At 40.8% G+C, this 12,171-nt stretch overlaps 1 long non-coding RNA gene across 2 annotated transcripts; it reads right to left on the reverse strand.

Annotated features, from left to right (window-relative positions):
- Positions 1-2,718: 2,718 nt before the first annotated feature.
- On the reverse strand, positions 2,719-7,315 carry LOC121857585. 2 transcript variants are annotated; one of them, XR_006087238.1, is made up of 5 exons: positions 7,204-7,315; positions 5,989-6,099; positions 5,721-5,843; positions 3,618-3,768; positions 2,719-3,017 (listed from the first exon to the last, which is right to left on the reverse strand). It is a non-coding gene; the product is annotated as an uncharacterized LOC121857585 (long non-coding RNA). The 2 variants fall into 2 exon arrangements; XR_006087237.1 differs by having other exon boundaries at positions 5,982-6,099.
- Between the last annotated feature and the right edge of the window lie 4,856 nt (positions 7,316-12,171).

The raw sequence follows: 12,171 nt of genomic DNA on the forward strand, positions 1-12,171 counted from the left end.
CGTGTGGAAGCCTGGTTGCGACAAAAGCAATCCAGGCTGGTCTATTGCACCTAGATGGTTAATTCAAGTCACGCTTACAGAGTTCTCCTGCACGACACCATGTGTGGTAACCCAAGAGTACTTTTTGTTGCTGTGGCCCGTGGAAAGAAGTTCTTGTGCAGAAGCCTGGTTGCAACAAAAGCAATCCAGGCTGGCAGTAAATGTATCACTTGAAGAATTAAGGCTCTGTTAAGTCCCACCCATAGTAGAGTAACCAAATGTGTCCCCAAGTTTAAAATTCCCTGTTTTAGAAGATTCATTTTATTACAGCGTGAACGTGAGTAACTCATATATCCATGCAAATTGTAAATCATTGTATGGAAGCTTGACAAATAAATGTAAGTGCAATTATCTGCCCGTATCTGTGATCCTATCTTATTATTACTAAAGGTAATGACTGATTGGTTATGACATAGTATAACCAATAACTTAGATGGATGTTGAAAATTAAATGAATTCATTATATCATCATTTATCAAGTATAAATAATGGAATGTCGAGTGGTGGAGTGAACTTCTACGTAGATACGCCATAATCTCCTGTAAGTAATCAGTGTGAAGGTATCGGACTCTACGGTAAGAAATACGACATATTATTATCTTTATATAATATAATCCACTCCTACTACCACGGATTCATACCAAACCCATGACACCTCCTAATTGACTTGAATAAATACTTGAATGGAAATATACAATATTTTTTGTTGAAACTACCCTCGTTTCAGTGTAAAGTCTCGTAATAATAATCCTCCCTCTTTTATTGGTCGGTCCATATTTTTTTTACCAAGAAATCGTTAATTTATGATATTCCTCGTTTATAAGTCGACCCAAGTTTTTGAGGGTAATGGAACAACAAAACCTTTTTTTACACCAGTATGCAAGTTAATAAAGAGAACTTTGCTTCAGTGTAATAAAATTTATCAAATCAATTGCCTATCAAATAATTTAGATACTACACTAATGAAGTACAGTATGTAGGATTAGCATATAGCATTAGTTAATACAAATATCACCTGATGCGGGAAATCCAAGGAAATATCCTGGTTTGTCCCAGGATGCTAAGAAACCCCCCAAAACCCTACTAGAGTGTTACATCCTGTAGTACACCCCCCTGTGGAGGCCGAGTACAGTACAGGTTGTACCTCTCTAGTCAGCCGGCATTCTGTGGTACGGAACGATTTTAGCTTGCCCAATAGGAAGATAGGCAGCTATTATTATTATTTATTTTTTACTTATCTGAATTATTATTATTACAGGAGTATTAAATTTTCGCCCCTCAGGCCCCAATGTGGGTCAGTGACCTGTGCCCAGGTGGGGTAAACCCCGTAAAAAAAAAAAGCCGCGGGAAATTAAGGTTTGTTTACATCCAGCAGTTCGGCTCGCTCGCTCTCTCTCTCTGTTTGAACAGTAAATAAGTGTTGCTTTCATATTCTTATGTAAAGCAATAACGATATGTATCAACTAAAACAATGCTGTCTCATTTCCTCGCGTGTTTTAATATTCTATGTATTATCAATGAATTGTATTGCTCATTTTGCAAACATAAACATTAATTCAATCAAAAAGACATTCAGTAATAAACAATAATGAATCTTTTGTACATAAGAGAAATGACGCTGTTTACACGATTGTGCACGTCTGAACATTGACAGGCCTTTTAAAAACGTCGAAATTTGAGTTTCCGCCTTTCAAAATTTTAAATTGTGTATTTTTTTTCCCAAATAAAAAACGTCGAATTAAAAACTCGCGAAATTTGAGAAGCTACTGTACGACATTTAACCCTTCAATATGTCTTCAAAGAGACCACGAAGCAGAGAAAGTGGTGCTCGCGTGTAAGCACAAGTCACCATCTATCCAGGAAAAGGGTGAATTTCCATGGTCCGGCACCGGTCAGGTCCCGGACTAGAGAGGTACAACCTGTACTGTACTGTACCCCCTTGTTGAGTAAGGCACCAATTCTGTTTGACATTAAAATAATAAAAATAAATTTGTATTAACTTGGTATTCATTTTGTTTTACTAACACATTATAAGAGAGGGAGACTGAAATAAAGGCAAGCACTTTAAGAAACCTGTTCAAAAAATTAAAAACAATTCAATGTTCACTAACAAACAACACAAGAAAAACTATGAACAGAACGAAACCAACGCCAACCGTTCACTTCTGTCACTACCTGAATACTGATTTGACCTGCAGGGACTTTAAAACATTTGTCCACTCACATGATCCCCCAGCCAACACTTGTATAAAAAACTAATCACTCCCAGCATCATGTACAGCCATGTGCCACCTTGGACACTTACAGTAGGTTCCCCAGCCCTGCTCTAGGACCAATCTCCTGCACCACATGCAGTGCTAACCATCTCATTAGTAAAGTAAGTTTATGATTTTGTCATGTTAACAATATATCCTAACAATTATTGAAAAATATTATTTGTTTACTCTCTCTCTCTGTATTTAGTGGCAATGGGTGAATATTAGGCTGGTAGATCGAGTCAGGGTAACCGTGGAAAAAGTAGATCACATCACACAAAAGGCTGGCCACCCCTGCACAAGAGGGACTGGCAGCTCAAAATTGTGAGGAAACTGTGTTTTTATTTATCCATGATGCTGCAAAGGAATAATTAGAGCTAATACTACAATGTGGTGAAATTTGGGCAATACTAAAACACCATAATAAACTATTAACGTTTACTTCTGTACAAGACTGGGCTTCAACAGCTTATGGTACTAAATCAACTAGGAATGGTTAATAAAAATAATAATAATACAAGTAATGTAAGTGAGACAATCATCACTACATGGACAAGAGTTGTACTGCCGTCTGTGTGATTTCGAAGAAAATTTTACCGTCATCGGTCGAGTTCTTTCTTACTCCAAAGAAGTAATACTCTTGAGATTCCTTCAGTGAGTTCAATATGTTCGACAGTTGACGGTCAAGTCCATCTTGTTCCCACGAATAAGCTGTAGGCAGAGCTGTTGAGAGAATATAATGTTGTTGTTATGGTATATTGTCTTAGGTTCTGTTGGGTATACTCAGTGTTGTACAGGAGACAATGATGTTAAGAGAATATAATGCTGTTGTTATGGTATATTGTCTTAGGTTCTGTTGGGTATACTCAGTGTTGTACAGGAGACAATGATGTTAAGAGAATATAATGCTGTTGTTATGGTATATTGTCTTGGGTATACTCTACACTGCCCTGGTATAGCTAGTCAGTCTTTAGCTGGACACCACACATTGCTGATCTACCACTGAGCAGTAGCCTGAGAGACCCCTTCACTCCTAACAGATCTAAACACCATCTCTAACACTGCTCTCAAGCTCACAGTCCTCAGTCCCAGATCAAGTGGCCAGCCTCTCTCTACATATAACTGCCTGTATCCGTCCACCCATCTCAGAGAAGTCAACTAAGACACAGTTTTTTAACAATATCTGGTAATTCCCTAATTAAATGTGAGTCTTCAGAGGAAGTTACATGTGTGTGTGTGTGCACCAATACCTCTACCTCCAACCATAATAAAGAACTCTTAAGAGCAACAGATGACATCAAGAATAAAAGTTTTCATACTTACCAAAGAATCGTCTCAATTCCTCTCCACCCAGATTAGCTTTCATTTTTGTCTCGGACCAAATTTCTGCAAATTCCAGTTCAATGGCATCTTGTGGTATGACTGTACTCGTGCCGACCCTCTAAGGACCTGCAGTCCCTCGTAGCTGCTTCATCTGTCAACGCAAAACACGTTTTTGTTGATGGGGGTACACCGAGGGACGAAAGGCAGTTGAGTACTGCGAGATAAACAAACTACAGTGTGTTGGTCCTGCAAGGTAGATAACACAGCAGCTCGTTGTTAACTCTCAACCATACACCACAGTAAAGTCCTCACACAGTCAGTTTATATATGCTCCTCACTTATCAACGAGGTTACAACTTGCCCTTGTCATGATCGTGATAATGGCTAACCTGAAAACCTTAAGGATTCATATTACGCTCAAACATCCACAAAACCTTCCGAGTCCCCCAGTGGAAACGTCCCCCGTTTTCTCTGTTTCCCCGTCTTTGTCTTAAGGGAACTTTGAATATAATCCACGGATTTAGTAGCAGACGCTGTATGTTGGGACCTGTTGCCATCCAACCCTTTGTAATCAATTTAATTTTGCTTTTGATAGCTGAGTCAGAGCATTGTTAGTGAAGATAATAGTAGGGAATGAAACCGAGTTCATAGTCTCAGTTTCAACGTCAGAGTGTACAGTAAATTAATTCATCGGAATAGAAGTAGGTGGACTCCCTGGCCTATTTTGAGTGAGGGCGCCGCTGGCATTTCTACCGTTAGTGAGTGCCCGTCCCTTCATCCATACAGGTATGCCATTCCACGCTGTGTTGTAATTCGCCCTTCTTTAAGTGATTTGACCCAATTAATAGTTGATTGTGCAAGTGTTACAGTAACGTAGTTGATATGCTCTGAGTGAAGTCATATTTACGTCTTTAACGTCCCCTGAAACGTGATGTTGTTGTCACCGTTAGTGAGTGCCCGTCCCTTCACCCATACAGGTCCCTAACGCAGCCTAGGCCGTGTCTGTAGCATGGATGTTGTATCCACTATGTCTGGGGAGATGTCCGAGGTCCAGTAGGATCAGTTACCTTCGTGAGACCCGGCCGTCAGACACTTCAGACTACCTATAGCCCCCATAGCTGGCTCGTCTGGCCCTAACGCTCGGCCTGCGAGGCGACCCCGAATCACCAAGCCACACACCACTACCAGCCCCCATCATTGGTGGATGAGTGTCTAACTCAGTAGGGCTATTTGTGTGGTGGAATTAATCCACTGGGATCTTCAGAGTTCGTCGGAAAGTACTCCATGGTGGCTGGACCCCATGGCTGTTGCTTGAGTATCACCCCTGACGACTGAGTGTTGTAGTGGCAGTTGGCCTGGTCTTTATGGTGCTAAGTGACAATAAGAGTTGTGTGTTATTGAGTATGTCCACCCAGTAGAGTTGGAAGTGTTATTGAGTATGTCCACCCAGTAATGGTGTGAGTATGTTGAGCCTGAGGGCCTAGTACTAGATTTCGTCTGTTGGTACAAATAAATTCTTTCTCCTAATTTCATATTCATGTTTAAATAAATTTTGTATCTGTATAATTGTGTCTATTATTTACCTACAGCATTTACCGTTATTTCTTCCCTATTGCTTGATACTATCATTACATCTACCCACGAGCCTCCTCTCGTCACGCTACCAATGGTAATAAGTATGAGAGTAAAAGGAATTGTTACTGGCACACAGAGGCCCTCTTAAATGGTGGCAGCTCAGGCCCTCATAAATGGTGGCAGCACAAGCCCTCATACCCTGACAACTCCATTGTGCACAGATGACACCCTGGATGTACCCAACAATGTCTGTGGACACTTGTTATCAGCCGGGACAGGGAGCCATTTATTTTATACACAGTAATTTCTTTTACCTGTAGTGTATACGTGTCTGCACACAATACAGGTAAAAAAAATAATTGTCCTAAGGGCAAATGTTATTCATGGCCATTTTGAGATCCAAACCCTCACAAATTTTAAGAGCTTGCTGTATTTCATTTACCTGATTTATTGTATTTTATCATTGTATTTGTCTTACATTAAGGTATTTTAGATGTATACAACACTTACTATTACTGATAACAATACCTGCATGTGGTGTCTTCAGTATATTGAAGTTCTTTATCTTTACAGCTATTTCATACAGCTCCCCCACTTAACCAGCGTCTAAAAATTGTTCAATTGTCACGTCCCTATGTTCCCCTGTAACACCTGAAAAACATTATGTAACATCAATACAAAGAGTAAATCAAGTGTGGCTGGTATTGCAAGGATCCTTAGGGGTCATTCTGGGAGTTTTAATGCCACGTAAACAAACACACAGATGCCACAACAAATACTTCCTCTCACTTCTTACATATTCTCTGGGGTCTTGGTTAACGCTGGCTCCCACCTCCCCACTCGTTATATTCTCTGGGGTCTTGGTTAACGCTGGCTCCCACCTCCCCACTCGTCGATGGCCGGGACACTGAAAATGTTGAGTGACAATTGTTTTAACTTACAATAATAATGTTTAGGCAGTGTGACCAAGAAGAGCAGAAAAGGTCATCAAATGCCTATTACCAGTTAGGTTGTTCACTACTGTAAGAGAAGGGAAGGAAAGGTAAAGGAGGATAAAGAAGGGTGAGAAGGATAAAGGAGGAGGGAGAGAAGGATAAAGGAGGAGGGAGAGAAGGATATAGGAGGAGGGAGAGAAGGATATAGGAGGAGGGAGAGAAGGATATAGGAGGAGGGAGAGAAGGATATAGGAGGAAGGAGAGAAGGATATAGGAGGGAGAGAAGGATATAGGAGGAGGAAGAGAAGGATATAGGAGGAGGAAGAGAAGATATAGGAGGAGGGAGAGAAGGATAGGAGGAGGGGAAGAGAAGGAGAGGGAGGGAGGGGAGAGAAGAATATAGGAGGAGGGAGAGAAGGAGGCAGAGAGGGAGGAGAGAAGGAGGTAGGGAGGAGGGAGAGAAGGAGACAGGGAGGAGGGGAGAGAAGGACATAGGAGGAGGGAGAGAAGGATAGAGGAGGGGAAGAGAAGACAGGGGAGGAGGGAGAGAAGGATATAGGAGGGAGAGAAGGATATAAGAGGAGGGAGAGAAGGATATAGGAGGCAGAAGAGAAGGATATAGGTGGAGGGAGAGAAGGATATAGGAGGAGGAAGAGAAGGATATAGGAGGAGGGAGAGAAGGATATAGGAGGAGCAAGAGAAGGATATAGGAGGAGCAAGAGAAGGATATAGGAGGAGGAAGAGAAGGATATAGGAGGATGAAGAGAAGGATATAGGTGGAGGGAGAGAAGGATATAGGTGGAGGGAGAGAAGGATATAGGAGGAGGAAGAGAAGGATATAGGAGGAGGGAGAGAAGGATATAGGTGGAGGGAGAGAAGGATATAGGAGGAGGGAGAGAAGGATATAGGAGGAGGGAGAGAAGGATATAGGAGGGAGAGAAGGATATAAGAGGAGGGAGAGAAGGATATAGGAGGCAGAAGAGAAGGATATAGGTGGAGGGAGAGAAGGATATAGGAGGAGGAAGAGAAGGATATAGGAGGGAGAGAAGGCAGTACAGAACAATATAGTGACTTACATAACTTGTTACTGGCCGACATTGCTCCCTCTGCCTTTGAGAGGCTCTCCAGGTCAAATGGAGGAGGTGACATATACGCTCCTGTAGATAGATAGATGTTTTAATGATCACAAATTATTAATACAAACTTTACACCAAAATTTTACATACAATAAAATGGTCCAAATGTTTTAAAAGACCAAACATTAATAAAAGTTCACCGATTCAACCAGTAACACAAAACCACGAGTAAATAAACTAAAACACATAAAATGGTTGACTTGTAACTATATACATGAAGTATTAGATGAACTGCACAACAAACAGTTTCATAATCCATTCTTTCAGTTAACAAATTTACAACAGTTGAAATACTATATTGATGGTGTGTTGTTATGAATGGGGTAATGTACTGTGTACAGTGAAATATATTTCACCCCAAGTTATGGAAATATAATTGTATCTAATGATGTGAGAGCAGGGCTGGTATTTGATACATCAAATATTTTTCTGTATGTATGAAGGCATTTTTGTAGCATAATGTGGGAGTTTATTAATATTGGTTCCCTGAAGTATAGAGCCAAGTCAGTCACTGGCTGGCCTTGGAGGTGGAAGGATGTCTCAGTTTGTCAGTGGTGGATACCTTTTCAAATTGGGTTTAGTTAAGTATTAACCATTCAGTGTTGCTCTATTATTTATGGGTGTAAATTACTATTACAAAATAGTTTATTGTTTATATATTAGTTGTTTGTTATGTTATGGAACCTACACACTTATTATGGTAATTTGGTTGTCATTTTTTAAATCTTTTATACAGAGTATAATTGTTAACCTTCACTCCTGAACTGTTGGGATAAAGGCAGCTGTTTGAACCCAGCAATAAGATGTGTTGAGTTAACAATTGTGTCATAAGAGCCACCATTAATCTTCAAGTTAATAAGTTATGGGCACTCTTCACCAACTGAATAACACCACATGAACACAATCCATGGCCCCCGTTCCTCCTCCATGGCCCCCGTTCCTCCTCCATGGCCCCCGTTCCTCCTCCATGGCCCCCCTGCCCCCTCCATGGCCCCTGTTCCTCCTCCATGGCCCCTGTTCTTTCCTCCATGGCCCCTGTTCCTCCATGGCCCCTGTTCCTTTCCCTCCATGGCCCCTCGTTCCTCCCTCCATGGCCCTGTTCCTCCATGGCCCCTGTTCCTCCATGGCCCCTGTTCCTCCCTCCAGGCCCCTGTTCCTCCTCCATGGCCCCTGTTCTCCTCCATGGCCCCCTCCATGGCCCTGTTCTCCTCCATGGCCCCTGTTCCTCCCTCCATGGCCCCTGTTCCTCCATGGCCCCCTGCTCTCCTCCATGGCTCCCCTGTTCCTCCTCCATGGCCCTCCCTGTCTCCCTCCATGGCCCCTGTTCCTCCTCCATGGCTCCCTGTTCCTCCTCCATGGCCCCTGTTCCTCCTCCATGGCCCCTGTTCCTCCTCCATGGCCCCTGTTCTTCCTCTATGGCCCCTGTTCCTCCTCCATGGCCCCTGTTCCTCCTCCATGGCCCCTGTTCCTCCTCCATGGCCCCTGCCTCATCTGTTCCTGGCCACCCACTCTCACTGGTGTCCACTCGTTCATCTTTATCTTTGTATTACACATTGTAGCAACAGTTGCATTGATAGTCTTGTATAATTGTACTCTACTTGGGTCTGAGTTTGACAGTTTGTGTAAGGCTATTTGAACATCGTCAATATCGTTAAATAAAAGATCGTGTACGCGTCTGCCGCACGGTGTTGGATGGAGGCAGAGTCGGTCGTACGTCCCGGAGGATAAATCATTCTAAAACTTTTTTCCACATTTGCCAGACCACACTCATCAAGGGGTTAGGTTAGGCTGAGAGTGTACTTTTCCTATAATCGACTTCCGTATACCAATAGTAGGGTTGCCATACGTCTGTATTTTCCCGGACATTTCCTCCATTTAGGTCTCGAAATCTTCATCCGGAAGGAACTTTTTAAATTCTTCAAAAATCCGGAATTTCAGCTTCCATTATTTTCTCCATGGAAAAAAAAAATGTGAAACTGTAATGATGAGAGAGGGGAGGTGGAAACCGGAGACATCTCGTTCAGTTTTCGTCAGCTGATAAGTCACGTGCATGCCTATACAGTGTTGTCAACTTAGCTGTCAAATATTTGATTGATAAGGGGGTAAAAGTTGATGTGAAGTGTTTTGACCAAGTTAGTAACCTGAAGCAGTTTGTGGAAAATTACAAGTGATGAAGAATTTAGTAATCTGCCAACACATAAAAAGTGGACCAAATACTTTGAAAACTCAAAGAACTTTGAATGTCACTCAGAATTGCTAAGAATTGCACAATTCTTCTTTGCTATACAGTATCATCTCACAATGCAAATGTAGAATGAGTTTTTTCACTGATGCAAAGTCAATGGACAAAGGAAAGGAACAAATTGAGTGTTGAAACAATGAAAGGCATTCTGACTGTACATTACAACTTCTGAGAAACATCTTGCAGTGACTTCTATACCTTTCTAAAGAGCAATCAGCCAATACTGAAAAAGATCCGATCTACAGAAAAGTATACATGGGCACAAAGTCACACACACAGTGGGGGAAGAAGACTGCAGCTAAAGAAGATATTCAGCCTTAAGCAAAGGAAATTTTTATTTTTTTATTTTTAAGATTTCTATACCACGTATGTTGCATATTAGCCGACATTAAAAACACAATGCAATACAGTACACCGATACTGGTGTATGTGTGTATATATATATACAGTATATATATATATATATATGCTGATAACCACAAGGAAAGATGAAAACACGAAGTTCCCAAGCGCTTTCGTGTAATTCACATCTTCAGGGGTGAGTACAGTCTAAGGAGAAGTACAAAACAAGGTGTATATATACAGAGGAGGGTGAGACCAGGTCCACAATGGTCAGGTATTAGGTAATGATCTTACTAATCTTTAAATAGCACCGCAACGGTTGGTAGTCAGGTCAGAGGGTAAGGTGACCCAACCTCCTCACCTGGTTACAAATCTTCTTAATTACCTTGTAATTCAATTGATAGTAGAAACATCATAGAATCTAGTCTCATTAAACATACCGAAGCATTCAACATGAATTTGAGTAATGGCAAGTAACTGGACAATTTTGTAATAAAGAAGATTTGTAACCAGGTGAGAAGGTTGGGTCACCTTACCCTCTGACCTGACTACCAACCGTTGCAGTGCTATTTAAAGATTAGTAAGGTCATTACCTAATACCTGACCATTGTGCACCTGGTCTCACCCTCCTCTGTATATATACACCTTGTTTTGTATTTCTCTTTAGTCTGTACTCACCCCTGGGAACTACGTGTTTTCTTCTTTCCTTGTGGTTATCAGCATATACCTAGATCATGCGCACCTACAGTGATTTACTTGCATATATATATATATATATTTCATGTAAATCCACAATGAAAACGTGGATAAGATAAATCTTGATAAAATCACACGGGAAAATGGAAACAACGGAGTACCTTAGCTTTCGTCTTTATTCAAGACATCTTCAGAGGCAACTAGATTACATGGACAGAGAGAGGCTTAAATATACAGGGTGACCTAAAAACATGAGGTCAGGTCATAATGATGACATCCACTAATCCCCACACCAACACAACCGTAGAGGAGCTTAAGAGAAGGGTGGTGACGTGACTAGACAGGTCAGGTCAGAAAAAGGGGACCCACAAAATAACTGTCATACATCAAGATCAAAGGTTTTCAAAGCATTTTTAACCTTGGGCCACTGACAAATAAATTTATGTAACATATTATCAGTTTTGAACTGACCATCACTAAGGTTTATTGATTTTAATTCCTTAATCAAACTAGCTTCAACCAGAAGTCTTTCTGTGACACAAGATGATTTGAATACTTCTAAGCTTTTTTCCCAAGCAATGGGGTGATTATTATTCCTAACATGAACGAACAAGGCACTGCTTTCAGATGCAGTTCTGATAATATACTTATGTTGTTTGATTCTGAGCTGCAGTGTTTTTCCTGTCTGACCTACATAATTACAATTACATTGGCTACATGGAATACAATAAACACTTCCATTTACATTCAAACTTGGGCTATTCCTTATTAACATATTGGTAATGGTTGAGTCATACTTGAAAACAACATTAATATTTAGAAGCTTGAGGGACCGAACTAAAGGGACAAATTCATCACGATAGGGCAGAGTCAAAATATTCTTAAGTGTAGGAACTTGTCTGGTTACAGAGGAATGAAAGGATTTTTTAGCCCTTTTAAAGCAACGATCAACAAACACAGAAGGGTACCCAAGTTTCTGTGCAATAGAACGAATGTGTTTAAATTCGTCGTCAATAAATTCAGAGTCACAAATACGCAGACATCTTAGGAACATAGCAGAAAAAACTGACATTTTGGTAGACTCAAGGTGATTGGATAAAAAGTGAATGAAACTGTCTACCTGTGTGGGCTTTCTATATACCTTAAATTTATAGTTTTGGCCATTTCTCATGATAAGCATATCAAGAAATGGAAGGGATTCACTTATTTCTCTTTCAATTTTGAATGTGATACTAGGGACAATATTATTAAGCTTGTCTAAAAATTCCAAAGGGTCACTGTTTTTAGGCCAAAGACAAAGAACATCATCTACATATCTATACCAAGGAGGAATACAGTCCACTACATTGGGAAGTAATCTAGACTCAAAGAACTCCATATAAATACAGGCTAGAGGAGCAGAAAGACAATTACCCATGCTCATGCCAAATACTTGCTTGTAGAACTTCCCATTTGCACTAAACACATTGTCAGTTACGCATAACTCTATCAATTTCAGGAAAGTATCATGTTCAATAGTTAAATCTAACAGTTGTAATTTATCTTTAAGAAATGAAAGTAAGTCTTTCACAGGTACTCTAGTGAACAGTGAATTTACATCAAAACTTATCAATTCGCAAGGTTCGTTG

Source organism: Homarus americanus, unplaced genomic scaffold (genome assembly GCF_018991925.1).
Source record: "Homarus americanus isolate GMGI-L3 unplaced genomic scaffold, GMGI_Hamer_2.0 scaffold14754, whole genome shotgun sequence".
Taxonomy (NCBI): domain Eukaryota; kingdom Metazoa; phylum Arthropoda; class Malacostraca; order Decapoda; family Nephropidae; genus Homarus; species Homarus americanus.